The 17,719-nt window shown below is 44.6% G+C and overlaps 1 protein-coding gene across 3 annotated transcripts in view; it reads left to right on the top strand.

The window, feature by feature from the left end:
- Window positions 1-325: 325 nt before the first annotated feature.
- efna5b (ephrin-A5b) overlaps window positions 326-17,719 on the top strand; it is a 271,647-nt gene continuing 254,253 nt past the window's right edge. The window contains exons 1-2 of one of the 3 annotated variants that reach the window (XM_070884152.1): window positions 326-363; window positions 1,094-1,250. The gene's annotated coding sequence lies outside the window, so the exon portion shown is untranslated. Of the gene's footprint in view, window positions 364-389; window positions 782-1,093; window positions 1,251-17,719 lie in introns of those variants that run through there. The other 2 variants (XM_070884151.1, XM_070884153.1) reach the window with 2 other exon arrangements.

Consider the following 17,719-nt stretch of genomic DNA (forward strand, 5'->3'; position numbering starts at 1 on the left):
GGAGTGCAGCGTAGGATTACAAGAATGATACCTGGACTCTATGGGCTAGAATTTGCATGCACCCATCCGATCCTTAGCGGTATTCCGGTGGTTGCGTCTTTTCAACTGCCGGAATATCGCTGGTGCGCGCTCCCGAGGTTTTCGGGTGGTCCATGTCGGCGGCGGCGAAGTGGTGCGGGAGCGGAGTGTAGCGGGCGGCCAAACTGGGACCAAAGTCGGCGATCAGCTTTCCTGCTGTCTGAGAGGGCCAGAAACACTTGTCTGCGCATGCGCGACCATTTCCCCGCGATTTCGGGGTCAAGGGTGACCCCGCACATGCGCAGACAATAGAAGAACAGCACTCAACAATTTGAAGCTGCAGAGGTTAGTGCGTGTCAGTGGGAGAGGAGCTGTGAGGATTTGTTTGGTTTTTTGAGGATTCTTTACTATTTTCACAATTATATACTATAAAAGAATATAATTAATACTATATGTCATAATAATTATTATTATAATAATAAAAAAATCTGAAAAAATGGAGAATCAAGCCATACAAGTAGAGAGGGAGTTAGATGGGAGAAAAAGGGCCACTCATTTTTTGGAAGAATCCCAGGAGGCATTGCTGGGCGAAGTGGAGGGCCGTTGGAATGAGTTAACACGGGGTGAGCGAGGGAAACCATCACCGTTTGTGTAACAGCGGTTATGGTGAGAGATCGCTGAGGCGATGTCTTCCGTCGCGTCCGTGATGCGGGAGCCAAACCAGTGCTGCAAACGGTGCAATGACATTGTTGGATCTGCAAGAGTAAGTACTAACTTTTATCATGCATTGACGATTTACTCTTGAATAGTGACACGTTTTATGATGTTGTAAAGCTTGATGTCATTTTTATTTCCCATCATCGATCTCATTGTGTTAGCCCTCTGTATTTTAATGTGTTCATCATGCAACATTTGCATGCTTACAAAACTTAAATCGTGCAGTCGTTGACGAAAAGACTGGGGGACGGTTAATTGGGGATGTGTACCAATATATTGTGTATGTATGTATGTATGTATGTGTGGGCTCGGTATTAGTAGCTGTCAAATTAGTTCACATTTTTTCTCACCTTTACAGAAAAAAACTAGCCGCCAATAGGGCGGAGCTACGCAAAACGAGCGATGGTCTGCCCAAGACTATTCCTCTCACGGACCTCGAGGAACGCGCTGCAGCCTTCATGGGGGCGTATTATCGCACCGCCACAGTGTTGGTGCCAAACCAGTTGTCCCGGAGGGTAAGTCTGCATAATCCCTGGACTGTACTGCGGTCGTGTAATTCAATGTTATGGCAATATAATGTAGAATGTACTGTAATGGTGGGACCAAGAAATGTTGTTAGTTGTGATATGATTTTTTTGTTTGATCACACTGTGCCACTTAGAAACCAAACTGTTTGGGACTGAAGTTTTGTTATGTCATATGCTTTATCCTTTGCTTATGATACTTTGATATAATGATTCTCAGTAAAAAATGTTTGTTCTCCACATACGTCTGCGCAATGTGAATTGCTCTGATGTTACCTCTGACCCCTCCCCTCCCCAACCATTAATGTTATGTTTTTACAGTTGCACAGTTCGAGCCGCCTGCCGCTCCCAGAGAGGAATCATTGTCATTGCAGGGGAGACGAAATTAACAGATGGTGGTGGAGGAGATGGTGCTAGAAGAGCTGGAGGAGAACACTCCTCAAAGTGTTGTAACGCTGCTGTTGCATGAGGATGGTGGGATGGCCAGACTTCAAGGGTCGTTTCTACCTGCGGCCACCGGTTCCTCGTTGGAATCCAACTTTCTTGGATTCCGGTCCGAGGCAGCAGGACCAAGCGGACTGCAACAGCGCACACCGACCCCTGTGGTGAATCTGCGGCGGCCGATCCACCAAAGTGGGAACGCTGCGCGACAGGCAGAAGCTAGCCTGGACATGGTGGGACTGTCCAGGATGAACATCGAGTTGATTCGAGAGCTCCTCCAGTCCATTGCTGGGTTGTCGGAAAACATCGCAGCTTTAGCAGCCCGCCAATCGGAGGACACGGCGGAGCTGATTGCTGCGGAGGGAGAACACACAGACCGCCAATGCCAATGCAATGCGGCAATCGACGGTTGTGACCCCAAGGTGCCATACCAGCAATGGTGACAGCACCTGATCGTTGGGAGGAACCAGTTTCTTCCAACTTTGAAGATGGGTCCTTAGCACTTCCATCTTCCCCAGAACCCCCAAACATAGCGCTGCCATTCTCGTCCTCCCCCACCTCAGCAGTCAAGCTCGATGTGCTCTGCTGGTGCAGAATGTCTGGTCCTGACGTGGGCAGGGCCAGGGGTATTGTTAGCGGGAGGAGGAGGAAGGGCTCAGGACCAAGGGTCAGGGGAGGATTGGGGAGGAAAGTCGTTCGGAAAGGTGGCCGCAGGTAGAATTGTGAGAGGGTGCAGGGTCATTTCAGTGCTGTTTATACTGTTGTTGTTGTTGTTGCTGTTTGTTCTTTATAATGTTTGTTGTTGTGAAATTTTGTATTAATAAAACATTTTATTTTATTACATTGTTAACGTTTAAAAAAATTACTACTTTTATATAAAATTTTATTCAACTAAACCATTATTGTACTGTGTCTCACTCACTTCTGGGAAGGGGAAAATATATCCCATTGCCAATTTTTAGGAAAGACAACTTTAAATGTGTGATTGACGGTGTTCCTTGTAAGCTCATACCTTATCTTGGATGACCTCGACCCAACTGACTGACTCCCTTCTCTCCCCCGCCGCCTCCCCCCACAACCTTCAGGTCTCCTTGTATACCCAGTGAGTAACTCCTTTCTCCCTCCCTCCTCCCCCTCAGGTCGTTCCGTACACACAGTGATGGATGAGGCCCCATTCCATGGACACAACTCCTCCCCCCTCCGTGTGAGACAGTGAGCCCCTTTCGCTCTGTAATCTTATACTGGGTGTTAATTCAGTGCCTGGTCTGTGTTTGAGACAATGAGCCTCTTTGAATACCCGTTAGAATAGAAGAACTTTTTTTATGCACAATCCAATCATTTGCAAGGCTTTTACAGGTCATAATCCTTCATAGACTTCCTGATACAATGTTTTCACGTTGGTGAGGTGATGTTCCAGTCCACCACAGAGTCGAAGTGTCAATCAGCTAACACAGTACCAATTCAAAGCAGAAACTCTGCATATATGTCAGCCCAAAGCCTACTGAAGAAAAGGTTCTCCCAATTCTCCCAATCACATTCAAATGATACAAAAGTTCATTTTCTGCATAGAATCACTTAAGTACAGTAGTGGTGGTCATGTTGTCGAAACCTCACATATCTGTTAATATGTACAGCACATATCATTACAGTTGCATCAAAAATGACTTCTTCATTATTCACGATCTTCTGGTCCACTGTAAAGCTGCAAGCAAAATGGAGGGAATGATAAGGTCGGGCCCAAGTCAGGTAAGTACTCCAGAAATGGACGGTATCCAGTGCAGCGTTTACGGGCGGTAGTGGGCCTTAAAAAACAGATTTTAATGGAATTTAGGGTTGGGAGGGAATTTTCCAACTTTTTTGGATCTCCAAAGTGGGCGGGCGCTTTGCAGCAACACCGGTGGTAATTGTCGGCCCAAATTACCGCCGGCCCCAATTGGGAGTGCTAATAGGCGGTAACGGGTGGTAATTTCTATTTTTTATGAAAACGGGTGGTAACTGGGCAGTAAACATGTGATTTGAGAGGAAATTCTAGCCCCAGCTGGTTGAATTACGAGGAGAGATTACACAAACTAGGGTTGTATTCCCTGGAATTTAGAAGGTTAAGGGGTAAGTTGATAGAAATTTTCACGGTATTAAGGGGAACAGATAGGGTAGATAAAAATAAACTATTTCTGCTGGTTGGGGAGTCTAGGACGAGGGGGCATAGTCTAAAAATGAGAGCCAGACCTTTCAGCAGTGAAATTAGGAAACACTTCCAGACACAAAGGTATTAAAGGATATGGAGCAAAAGTGGGTATATGGAGTTAGATTGCAGATCAGCCATGATCTAATTGAATGGCGGAACAAGCTCGAAGGGCTAAATGGCCTACTCCTGTTCCTATGGTTGGGTTGTAGTGAGGGGAGAGGAGAAAGTAAGAAATGCAAGCTTACACCATCAGCAGCATCCCATTCAGAAGGGATTGTGGGATGAGGGAGAAATGGGATGAGAGAAGGAGGATTATGTATGCGGATTCCCTCATCTTCAATGGCTTCAGCCATACCAGTGGCCCTGGGCTCAGCAATGGCCATTCCCATAATGGCCAGCATCGTTTCCTCCATGGGGATTAGGACTTGTAGGCATGCCTCCCCAGCACCCCACCCCCAGTTCTTTGCTGCTGCCTCTGGTTTTGTGCGACCTTCTCCTGCAAGAGAGAGGGAAGTGTGTCAGTGAGTGTCATGCAACATGTGTGGTTGATGTGGCTGTCATGGTTGACTCGCTGGCAGTGTGTACAAGCTGTGAGATGTGGGTATGAGGCTTGCAATACTGCTAAGTATGTGAGGGTAAGGTGAAGCATATGAATGTTAGGGTTGAGTCCTCATTGACAGAGATTGTTGGTAGGTGAGTGATGGGGTGTGCTGAATTGAGCAATGGCTGAAGCTAGTGGTACAGTTGGTATAGGATGTGCCATTTGAAGATGAATTTATTGACCTTGCCCATTCATATCAGATCATTAAACTTTTTCCTGCACACTACATCCATGTTCTTGGAGCTATACTCCTGGCATTAACCTCCTCCACTGTCTCTTGCCACTGTCTTCGGAGCATGTATGTGGAGGGCCTACAACCCCTGCTGAGGTACAGAACATCTTTTCTCCATTCCATCTCTTCAAGCAAGATCTCCAATGCGATATCCAACAGCTTCAGTGCTCGCTGTCTCCCAAGTCAGACTTACTTGTAGAACAACACCCAGCAACTATTGCAGTTACAATGCACCTCCTCTTTAAGAGGTGCAGGCTAGCTTTAAGTAGTGCAGGCTAGCACTTCATGATATTCGGCCCCCTGCTGATGCGTGCAGCCAATAAACAGCATGGAGAGTGCTGGCTGCTTGCAGAAATCAATATAATGAACAGGCAGCATGAAGTTGGTGTGCTGATTGCATTTCACTCAACAGGTGCAAGTTAATCGTGCATCGCAATCCCTGTGTATGTTTTTGGGGGCTAACCAATTTGATCCCGATAAGGTCTGTACTCTAGAGCTAATTATCAAACCAAAGTGGGCCATTGTCGGGAAGAGAATCTGACTTTTAACCCCATACGTACCACAACAGAAAGGAAGACCAATATTTTGGCACACATAGAGGAAATGGATTTTGCTGACACCATTGTGTGGGCGTAGCGGATATCGCGGCTGATTTACCCAATGTACAAAAATCGATCCTCATAATTCTGGAATGCCATTAAACTTCCAATACAGTATCTCCCCTGCTTCTAAAATCTTAAAAAGAAATGTTTTGCTACCTTTTTCTTGTGTAAAACAAATCTTGCCCTATCCAAGGCAAACGATAATTTCCCCCAAAAGGCTCATTCTGACCCAATGGGGCTACAACCAAAACCTGGTCTACCTGTACAGTTGAGAAAAAATTATCCATCCGGCACTTTATTAGCTGTGTAGTGTTTTGTGATATTCCATCAAGAATTAAAATTTCTGTAGACATAGGAGCCGATTTCCACGAGGGTTCTCTTGCTCATCTGCTGTAACCTCACTGGAAGAGCTGCGAAAACTCTGTAAAAATGCCGTTCACAGTTTATTGGGAGGGGCAATTTTGGCCTCACTGACTACACAAATGAAGGCCACTTTTTTAGTGCTCACAGTAATAGCAATGACATTTCCACTGTTGTCGTGTAATCTCATTCTGAGCCCTACTAACATAAGTTAAACTCTTCTCTTAATTATTCTGATCCTGCTAGAGAACATCTCCCAAATCACACATACCAGCATCAATCTGAATGACAAAAGGCTGGTTATAATCAGGATGTTCCAGAACCGAAGTTCTCAATTAATTCACTTTCAAGGACCTCAAAAGTATGGTCATCCCCTTGGGTCCACTTTCAAATTAGACATTTTTCTTCAGTACGTTCAGGGGTTGTACAATTACCAAGATGCCTGGCACAAAACTGTAATATCATCCTATTATCCAAGAATCTCTTTTTATTACCTTGTTTTCAGAGACTTTAAGAAAAATACAGAGATAATACAGCAATTTTATATAGCTTCTAAGAAGCAGCTGTTAGTATATTTTACTGTCACAGGGATTTGTTTTAAATCCTGCTGTTCAAAATGTGAAGAAAATAATAGCAATGAAACAAACTAAACAGTTTTCTCCACTAAGACCCGTAAGAACTATTCCATTAATCTTTCAAATCTCACCAAGGCATTTTAAGCTTAAATGACATGACCTTAAATTAATACAAGCCATACTATGCTACAAGGGCAGACTTGGCCTTACTTATTGGATCCAGCTCCACTTGTCAATAGTTTCTATTACGGTCCAGTGAAGTGAAGCATTAAGATGCAGTAAGAGGATCTAGAGTGTCATGGATGGTGGCTAATGGACATACACCTCACTCAGTTTTAGCATTAAGTGGAATAGAATCAACGAAAAGTCCAGCAGTTCCACTTTCCTTAGGAATTAAACAATTGCTAAATCCCAAGGTAACCTAGAGGGTCTTCCCTTTTGAGACAATTTTGTGCTGTTTCTCTTTTTGAAGCACCCAGGCTATGAGAAGCAAGTTTTGCTGATATTTCCAATATCAATAACATTCCAAAATAAATAGGACCTACCTGGCTGGAGCCATACCTAGCACAAAGGAAGATGGCTGTGGTGGTTGGAGGCCAATCATCTCAGCCCCAGGACATCACTGCAGGACTTCCTCAGGGCAGTGTCCTAGGCCCAACCATCTTCAGCTGCTTTATCAATGACCTTCCCTCCATCATAAGGGTCTGAGGTTCACATAGGGTTAGAGGAAAGCAGGAAGGGAGCCAGATCACAGTAGCAGGTTTACTTGAGGAGGTGGGGAAGCATTCCTGCTCCTCCTGGCCCACAAGTGGTGCTATAAAAAGCACATACCTGCTGATGCAGCTGCTCCCATCTCTCTTTATCTGCCACCTATCTTGAGTCCTGGGAAACCCGGCCATCCAGCATTAAATTTAAATGGCTGCCAAAATCTGAGGAACAAAGCCTTGTTTATATATTTTAATCACAGACTTGCCTTTCCAGAATGGGTTACTCAGACGCCCCAAACTCGCCGTGTTTAAACCGTAAGTAGGCGTGTTTGCAGCGGGTTAGGTTCGGGTTTCATATAATTACCATTTTAACCGCCAACCCTCTAATGGGTGGGGGGAGGAGGGCGCCGTTAGAATTTCCCCCGTGATTTTAATCGTAGACCTCTTTCCTGTTGTCAAAGGTTGGCTGTCCACTCAATATTGATGAATGGTTGTTTGATACAACTCGTGGGAATGGTCCCCAAGTTGTGGGGGGGTTGCAATTGCAGTTGAGGGAGGAAAGCCTTAGGTTTCCTTGTAGGGCCCAGAGATGCATTCGTGCTCTTGCGAGCCCACAAGGAAACCTTTTAAATAAAAAGATGACTTTCCTTTCGGCCCTCTTCTGGCCCTGCAGCTCCCTTGCACCCAATGCCCCTGGTGAGGCTGCTAAATGTGGTTGTGAGCAATTCAAATATAGTCAAGGTCCAAATGACATCATCAGAACCCGATTTTTGAACTTCTATGAAGCGCTCACCTGCCTGGAGAGAGGCTCGCTGGCTGGCCAGATGGTACCTGTTAAAATGGCAGTCAGCACGTGGCTAGTGAGGATCGGGTAAGTAGGTCATGACAAGGAATTTAACCAGTGCTCATCAAGTTTTGGGGGTTAAAATCGGGGTTATAATGTCTTCAAGGCAGCTAGGGATGGACAATAAAGGCTACCTTGCTAATGTTGCCCACGAGTCAAGAACAAATAAAAAAATAATCTGTTTTATGCTTGCTTTAGTTTAATTAAAATATTCAGCCCGTTTTTGAAGAGAGGAGAGTCATGTGACAGTATGTGATACATTCCAGTGGCTAGTATACAGAGTCATGGTTCCATATTACGATTCCTGGTCTCGCTTTTAGTTACTTAGATGTTGGACCGAAAAAGTCCCACTCTGGATCATAGGGGATGTGAGGTCCAATTACGAGAATGAACATTGACCAGATCCTGAGAAAATATTTAATGTAAACCCATAAATGAGATGGTGCCCTCTTTTCTGCAAATCCAACAAGCCATGCTTTCATCAGTGAGCTGGAAGTTTTTCATGTTCTGAATGTGCAATCCCCTGCTTAATGAATTTCAGTATTCACCCACATATATAGGGTTCAATTTTCCCCAGTATTTGCGCCGTTTATTTTGGAGTAGGCTGGTTTTTCTGGCCTAACTTAAAAATCCCCAGTTTCCCCAATCAATTTGCACCAGCGTAACTCAGTTAGTTAAATTTTTTTTTAAGTACGTTTTTTTCCTCAAGAGTGAATGTTACCAGCCACCTACGCCAATTCTGGCCATTTAGACAACTTTGGCCAGATAATAGTTACTCCATTTCTACTTAGGCCAGCGTATGTGGCCTCTCGAGAAAACCTTTGCAGAGAGTTAAAGAAATCGGCGCAGGTAAGTACATCCGAGGGCATTCGGCCTGGGATAGGGGCAGGAAGTGGAGTGGACTTGGACCGGCACGAAATCGGGGGCCACAAAGCAGTGGGAAGGCACCGGAGAGACTTGGGGTGAAGGGAGCAAGCTGGCCGGCACGGAATTGGGGGCCACAGAGCGGCGGGAAGGCACCGGAGAGGCTCGGGGTGAAGGGAGCGAACTGGCCAGCATGAAATCGGAGGCCACAGAGCGGCAGGAAGGCACCGGAGAGGCTTGGCGGGGGAGGCCCCTCACTCGGAGCTCCACTATGCATGCGCGGCCATTTCAGCAACGTCAAGAACGTCAGTTCTTTCCCCCGCGCATGCGCAGAAGCCCGGCTTCTTTTTCCAGTGCAGACCACAGGCTCCATCCCCCAAGGTGACTGGTCACGCTGAGTGGCTGCAGATTAGAGGCCAAACATCATTAGTTTCGCCTTTTTATTTTGGGCGATAGCCTTAGCGATGCGAAATGGGCCTTAGCAATGTATTCAGTTGTGCAAGGCTGGCGTCCATAGCAACCGCCATTCTGTGCATGCGTGTTTTTTTTTAGCAAATAAGTTTCCCCGCGATTCTGGAGTTCAGAGGTCATCTGCACATGCTCAGAAGAGTAAAAGAGAGGGAAAGAAAGAAGGAGAGAGAAAGCAAGCAGTCTGATACCTTGAAAGATGTCTAGTGATATAAGTATGCAGCAGGAGGAGCTGTCAGGGAGAAAGAGGGTGAAAGCCTTCTTGAATGAAGCGAATGAGGCCCTCGTAAATGAGGTGGAAAATAGGTGAGCATGGGAAACCTCCCTCTCGGACCTATCAAAAAATATGGGGCAATATCGCTGCCGTTGTTTCTTCCGTGGTCCACGATAGGCGTGAGGCAGACCAGTGCCGCAAGAGTAAGTATTAAATTATTACATTTTAAATTGTAATGATCCACTGAATTAATGAGAATGTAAATCTGCTGGATTGTAATTAAGCTGGGTAATCTTGGGTAGCTTCCCTGCTAAGATTTGCACTGGGGTCAGAACCTCCACCCTTGAAGTCAAATTTTGCTCAGATACCATACATTTAATCAACAGTATTAATTATTATTATTTAAAGGAATGACTGGAAACAGACAGACCACAAACATTCGGCATTTCTACCACATTAGTTTAGAAGGAAAATTTTTGTGTGCTGTGAGCAAGTCTTTAACTTGGGCACCATCTCCTTTTTGGTTACATTGATGGATGGGCACGACTGAGCACTGAGGTGTCTGGTCAACTTTATCCAGGCTGTGAGAGTCTCTCCGGCTGCTGTCACTCACACAGTGACCCAGCCTGGACTGGGGGAGAGCTGCCCTGGCTCACTGTCTGCCCTGGGACACTTTGGGAAATTAGCTCCGGCCACAAGGAGGTCTCCGAACACAGCCCATGGACACGGTGCCCCCTCCCATTACACTCCTGACATTGCCGAGCTCACCAGCGGTCCTGATTCCCCCCCCCCCACCGGGGGACCTCCATTGATTCAAATAAACCACCTACCTCCCCTCAGGCGCCGAATGGCATGGCCCGTGGATGGGACCCTTCCTGGAGATTGTACACGAGATGTTTGGTGTCAAGCATTAGTTCCTAAAAACGATCTTATTAAATATTTTCTCTGAACATAGATGTCATAACCATGCATCCATTGTGGATACAAACCATATTAGCATATAATGTTAGTTATGGATGATTAGAATGTGGGGTGACTAATTGTGGATTACAATATCTGTTGTGTTTCCATAATAGTACCTAGTCAATTTCCTTATGCCAAGCTCTTGTCACATTTGCAGAGGAAGATATCTAAGAATCATGCGGAGCAGAGGCAGATCGGAGGAGGGCCTGCTGAGCTCCACCTTTTCACGGACTTAGAGGAATGTGCCGTAGCACTAGTGGGCACCTACAATTGTTCTGCCACCCGTGGTGGTGTAGATCCCATCGTTGCACCACGTGAGTGGTAAACCAGTGGTAATTTAAACTAATTTAATGGCATTTTATGAATGATATAATGTTATGCATGCAGCTTCTGTACGCTCAGGTTAATCATATGTAACGTCTCTCGTTCACATTTATTGCAGTAGTGTTGCTCCTCGTACATATGCCAATGCTGCGCAAGCATTCTCATGTCTACCCTTCTCTTCTAATAACCTCAATTATGTTTTGTAGCTACCCAAACTCATGAGACACAAAGAGAGGCCTCTGCAACAACCCTTTTACCGCTGCAGGTGATTATCATCACGGGTGAGGAACAAGAATCTGAGGAGGAGGAAGGTGACCGAGAGTTTTCATCTGTGGTATTAGCGGCCACGTCATTATCAACAGATGAAATAGCGGAGCCAAGCAGCTTGCAGCAGGCTGCTCCAAGGCATCCAGCGCCCACACCGACCCCATGGAGGTTGAATCGGCGAGGTAGGCACACGCTGCGACAGGCAGATCCAAATGAGGACATGGTCTCACTGTCAAAGGTGAGTGTTGACATAGGTCGAGAGCTCCTCCAGGCGCTTGGTGGGTTGACCGGCAACATTGCCACATTGTCTGTGCGAATAACGGAGGGCATGGAGCAGGTAGTTGCGGCAATGGGGCGAACGACCGACTCTGACGATGCCTTGCGGCATGCGATAGTTTCGGGATACGGCACTGCACCCCAAGGTGCCGTATCACCAAGCACCAAGATAGATGCGAGACAGGAGGAAGAACTTCTTTTTGACTCAGAAGACATTTTTTCGGAAACGTCTTCTCCTCCCGCCACTGAGGTCATTCTACCGATGTCAGACCCCCCCCCCCGCCCCCACCACAGCAGCAGGACTTGAGGTGCTCTGCTGCAAGATGTCTTAGTCCCATTACTCAGGGAGTAAGTGGGAAACGGGGGGGCTCAAGGTGCAGGAGGGAAGCGTGGCCGCAGGTAGAGAGGGAGGCAGGGAGGCTGCTGTATATTGTTGTTAAAAAAAAATTGTTGAACCTTCACTGTTGGGGATGGTGGGAGGGTGTTTTTATATTGTTGTGTTACAAATGTTGTTGATGGATGGTTGAGGGGGTGGGGTGTTATATATGTTTGTTTAAAAAAAAATTAAATTACGTCTTCAATTATTAAACATTTTTATTTAACTTTACAATTGTCGTGAAGTCTCTTCTAATAAAGCAGGGCAAAACATCAATACAATGATTGGAAACAATGGCCATTGCCAGCCCAGGCAAGGATAAAATGTAATGCAACTGTAACTGTCACCAATGTAATTTCACGCAAAGCGTTCATTTATGAGCTGCTGACGGAAAAGTTTTGCAATTGCGGGGGGGCGTGGGGCCAGGCTGATTGTCCTCCCCGAGGTCCTCGTCATCCACCTTCTCGTCCTTCTCTTCCACCTCCCCTCTCTCCTGAGGTGGACTGGCGGTCCCATCTGGCAATTGTTGTCCTCTCCTGATGGCTAGGTTATGCAACATGCAACACACTACAATTAACTCAACGACGTGCTCAGGGTGGTATTGTAGTTTGCCTCCTGAGTGGTCCAGGCATCAGAAGCGCTGCTTAAGCACTCCAATTGTCTTTTCAACAATATTGCGTGTAACTATATGGCTTTCATTGTAGCGCTTCTCGGCTTCCATCTGGGGCTTACGCGGGGGGGGTCATGAGTCAGCTGGCAAGGCCATGCACTGGACTTTCCATTATTTTTGCATGCACAACGCCCACTTGACGTCCATTTTAATGCTGAAATGAGGTATAACGCCCATACATTGCCCATTTAGCCACAAAATGGTCACTTATCGCTGAATGTTACGTTCGGCATGATCTTAACGCTGATAAAAAATAATACCACCCACCCACCTTTTTTGGGTGGAAAGATCAGAATGGGCGAAACCAACGCCCATAATATCGCCCAGCGTTACTTTCGGCATGTAATTAACGCCGAGATTTAATAATACTGCCCAATCACATTTTTTTGTTGTAAAGATCACATTTGCCAAAATTATCGCCCAGAAAATCGCTGAGCGTTACTTTCGGCACCTCGCACACATCTCACCGACAATATCGCTCGCCGAAAAAACCGCTGTGAAAAAGTTGCTCTCACCTGAACTAATCACAGCGGTATGGACACCATTTTCTAAATCGCAGGTCGCATCATTTAAAAGGCTGCTTCAACTTCGGTGGAGTTTAGATGTACTCTGGAGGTCTTTTAAGGTGATGTGAACATCTGAACAAACATCTTATCATAATGTGGACCATTGGAATTTACTTTAGGTGTCTTAGTGGGGACGTTTATTGTTTGTGAACAATCGGTGTAATACTGATAGTTATTGGAATGGGACCTGTCATTTCTCAGCCTATCTTGGTGATCACGCACATGCTGCAGATTAGAGATGGCAGAAGCTATATTCAAGAGCATTATGTGCACAATCTAAGACGTGCCAGACTGATGAGGAGGACCAGACGTTACACCCCCTCCGCACTTACAGGGAGATGCGGGCTTACCTCAACTTGTCCGATAACACCTGCCTTAGGAGATTGCACTTTCACAAGAGGTTGTCAGTGAGATATGCCAGCACATGGTATTGGGGGTAATGTACTGACGTGGATAGAGAATTGGTTGGCAGACAGGAAGCAGAGAGTCGGGATAAACAGGTCCTTTTCAGAATGTCAGGCAGTGACTAGTGGGGTGCCGCAGGGCTCAGTGCTGGGACCCCAGCTATTTACAATATCGATCAATGATTTAGATGAAGGAATGGCGAGTAATATCTCCAAGTTTGCAGATGACACTAAACTGGGTGGTGGTGTGAGCTGTGAGGAGGATGCTAAGAGGCTGCAGGGTGACTTGGACAGGTTAGGTGAGTGGGCAAATGCATGGCAGATGCAGTATAATGTAGATAAATGTGAGGTTATCCACTTTGGTGGCAAAAACATGAAGGCAGAATATTATCTGAATGGTGACAGATTAGGAAAAGGGGAGGTGCAACGAGACCTGGGTGTCATGGTACATCAGTCATTGAAAGTTGGCATACAGGTACTGCAGGCGGTGAAGAAGGCAAATGGCATGTTGGCCTTCATAGCTGGAGGATTTGAGTATAGGAGCAGTTGCACAGGGCCTTGGTGAGGCCACACCTTGATTATTGTGTACAGTTTTGGTCTCCTAATCTGAGGAAGGACTTTCTTGCTATTGAAGGAGTGCAGCGAAGGTTCACCAGACTGATTCCCGGGATGGCAGGATTGACATATGAAGATAGACTGGAACAATGAGGCTTATATTCACTGGAATTTAGAAGAATGAGAGGGGATCTCATAGAAACATCTAAACTTCTGACGGGATTGGACAGGTTAGAAGCAGGAAGAATATTCCCGATGTTGGGGAAGTCCAGAACCAGGGGTCACAGTCTAAGGATAAGGGGTAAGCCATTTAGGACCGAGATGAGGAGAAACTTCTTCACTTAGAGAATTGTGAACCTGTGGAATTCTCTACCACTGAAAGTTGTTGAGGCCAGTTTGTTAAATATATTCAAAAGGGAGTTAGATGTGGCCCTTACGGCTAAAGGGATCAAGGGGTATGGAGAGAAAGCAGGAATGGGGTACTGAAGTTGCATGATCAGCCATGGTGGTGTAGGCTCGAAGGGCCGAATGGCCTTCTCCTATTTTCTATGTTTCTATGTTTCTCTGTATGTCCTCTCTTGCTTTCTAAATCACAGTCTTGATCTCCCTTTCTCTCTATATTCTCATATTTTGCTGCTCTTTCTTGGTGTAAGCCCACCCAGGCTTAGAATTTACTATACCTTCCTGGCTTAGGGCGATCTCTATAAATATATATAACTTCAGTAATGAAGAGTTGCAGAAGTAGCACCCAACAGTCCCAGTTTCAACAGCTGCCAGTCCTCCAAACCCCTACAGAGGTGTGATCTCTATTGGTCGGTTCCAGGACCTGGTGCTGCTGGAGGGCTTTTCAACTGGCAGCAGCTTGGAAACAGTACACATCAGTGAGTGAGAGATGCAAAGAGGCAGAAACCTGTGAATTCTGAGAGGCAGAGTCTAATAATATCATCAAACTGTGAATAACAACAACAAAAAAATCAAACTGTGAATAAGTATCTGGGATTGTAAATAGGTCTGGGAATATCCAGGAATGAGAGTTGACAGAGGAATCTCACCTTAATCCTGAGGCACCATCTCTCAGACTGTATTCATGTTTGATGGGTATAGAGTGAGCAGCAGCACTGCTACAGTTCCTGGACCTTACGTTCACATGCAGCTCAGGCCCACTATGATTATTCCTATTCTCAACAGTACTCACTCATCAACCACTATTACAGAGACGGCATTATTAAAAGGTGTCTGATTTCTTCTATCTGATAGCTAGAGTCATAGATGGCTTATATTCCACAGCCTCACAACTCCGAGTACCAAATAAATTTCTCCTACCCTCTGTTCTAAATCTCATAGGTCTAAACTTTCCTTTCATTTTCGTCGGGTTTTTGGCGATTTTCTCGGCGGTACAGCTGTTTTTCCGCCCGGCGAAAGTTTCCCCCTTAGTTTTTCAATGGTATCCCAAATCTCAAAACGCCCGCTGGAACCAAACTGCTGACGTGCACTGCTGAGAAAATCGCCAGGGCGTAAGTTTGGCCTCAACGGAAGCCCTTACAGATTGCCGAGGGAAAGCTGCTTAAACAGGGCGGTAGATGAGTACTCTGCAAAGAGAGGGAAGTTAAAGGTTCTTTTTTTTTAATTGTAAAACGGCGATTAGCTTTAAAAGTGTCTTGGGAATGTTTTTAACTTTTTTTTAGTGACATTTTTTTCAAAGTTTTTCCCCCTCCCTCTACCCAACCGCAGCCTTGGACTAAATTTTTAAAAACATTTTAAGAACCGTCCGTTTTACTTAGTTTCCCCTTTAACTGCCAAGAAACCGCTGAGAACAATGTTTTAGCCGGGCGATTATTTTCAGCTTAAAAGTAGAAATTTTCGCCAACATTACTTACAAAACATTAGCGGTTTTTCTGTGCAGGCAAACGGGCGTTGAGGGGATCTCAGGAAAGTCTAGCCCATAACATTTAATCTTATACCTGTGGCCCCTCATTCTTGACCCTTCAACTATTGAAAATGTTCTGCTTCTATCTACCCTGTCCCATACTTTCATAATTTTAGACACTTCTATCAGATTGCCTCATAATCTGCATTGTTCTAATGAATAAAGATGCAAATTTTTCTTCATATTTGTATTTCCTCGTACCAGGCAGCATTCTAATGAATCTGCATTGTACCCGTTCTAAAGCCTCAATATCCTTCCTATAATGTTGAGCCCAACACTGCACACAGTACACTAACTAAAGTCTGATTAAAGTTTATATTGGCTCATCATTATCTCTTGCCTTTTATATTCCATACCTTGTGAGACTAAACCTACAATTCTTTTTTATCTTTTTTATGGCCTTATCATCCTGAGATGCTGCCTTTAATGTATTGTGAACCCATAGCCCCAAATCCGCTTACTCTTCCACAACACTGAGCCTACTTCCATTCAGAGTATAATTACTGTTTTTATTTTTTTTTAATGAAAATGCATCAGCTCACACTTACTAATATTGAATTCCACCTGCCACTCTTTAGCCTATTTGAAGTTTCCTTTAGTCGTCTGAAGAATTAACTTTACCTCCTATTTTGGTATCAAATGAAAATGTCATCACCACTCTCTCTAGCATGACCTCCAAATGATTGATGTATACAGTGAACAGCAGTGGCCCCACAACTGAACCCTGTGGGACGTCACTACCACTTCCAACCTCTTTTTAAAAATTGCCCTTGACTCCAACTCTATTTTCTCTCTTCTAACCAATTCTTTATCCGGTTTGCTATCCTCCCCCTAGTTCCACATCTCTTAATCTTATCTAGTTAACTTCCATTTGGTACCTCTTCAAAGGCTTTCCTAAATTCCATGTACACTGTATCCACTATATTTCCTCCATCTACCATGTCTGTTAACTCCTCAAAGAATTCTAAAAGGTTTGTCCAGTATGATTGTTCCTTTTGAAATCCGTGCTGGCTAGATACACGGTAATTGTATCCTTAATTAGTGACTCTAAAATTTTCCCAACGCAGATATGAAGCTAATTAGTCTGTATTACCTGGACTAACTCTGTCTCCTTTTTAAAAAATTGACTACTCTTTAGTCCTCTAGCACACTTAATAGAGCCCTGAAATATAATTTCCAGAGCCTTTGCAATTTTCTCCCTGATGTCTCTCAGGATCCTATGATGTAACCTATTGGGCCCTGGTGCTTTGACTTCCTTCAGCTTTACTAACTAATATAAAACTTTCCTTTTACCTATCATAATATCGCTCATCTTGCTCACAACCACTTCAGGATTTACACTCACTGATATCCGTCTTTTTGGTAAAGACTGATATCAAATACTTATTAAATATCTCTCCCACTTTTTGTTCATCTACAAATTAACACTCCACACATCACAGTGGTCCTATCTCATTTTTAACAATTCTTTTTTTTAAACTGATATATTTGTAAAATATTTTATTGTTCTTTTTGATTTGTTAAACATTTATTTCCTTATACTCCCTTCTAGCTTTCCCATTTTTAACCTCTTATCTTATTTTCTCATGTTCTCCTTTAGCTATTCATTATTCTTATTTTTCAGTCCTCAAAGGCGCTTTCTTCAACTTTAATTGGTTTCTAACCTCCTTATTTATCCATAGCATTCTAAAACTAATAGTTTCCTTCTTTTTAAATGGAATATATTTATTCGTATCCTTCGCAATCACTTTAAAAAAAAATCCCTCTGTTACTCTACAGTCCCGTATGCCAATTGCTCCTTCCACCTCACCTCATCTAGCTTGCTCCTCATCTTTCTAACCTCTCCGTTAATCCAATCTGGTGCTCTAGTTTTTGTACAGACTTTCCCCCTATCTACTTGGATTTTAAATCTTAACCTATTGTTATCACTATTCCCAATTAGCTCATCTATCTGATCTACATCACTATTTAGCAACTCCTCCACTCTTGTAGGCCTACCAATATACTGCTTTCAAAATGCTGCACACATTTTAGGAAAT

The sequence above is a fragment of the Pristiophorus japonicus genome, chromosome 1 (assembly GCF_044704955.1).
Source record: "Pristiophorus japonicus isolate sPriJap1 chromosome 1, sPriJap1.hap1, whole genome shotgun sequence".
In the NCBI taxonomy this organism is placed as follows: domain Eukaryota; kingdom Metazoa; phylum Chordata; class Chondrichthyes; family Pristiophoridae; genus Pristiophorus; species Pristiophorus japonicus.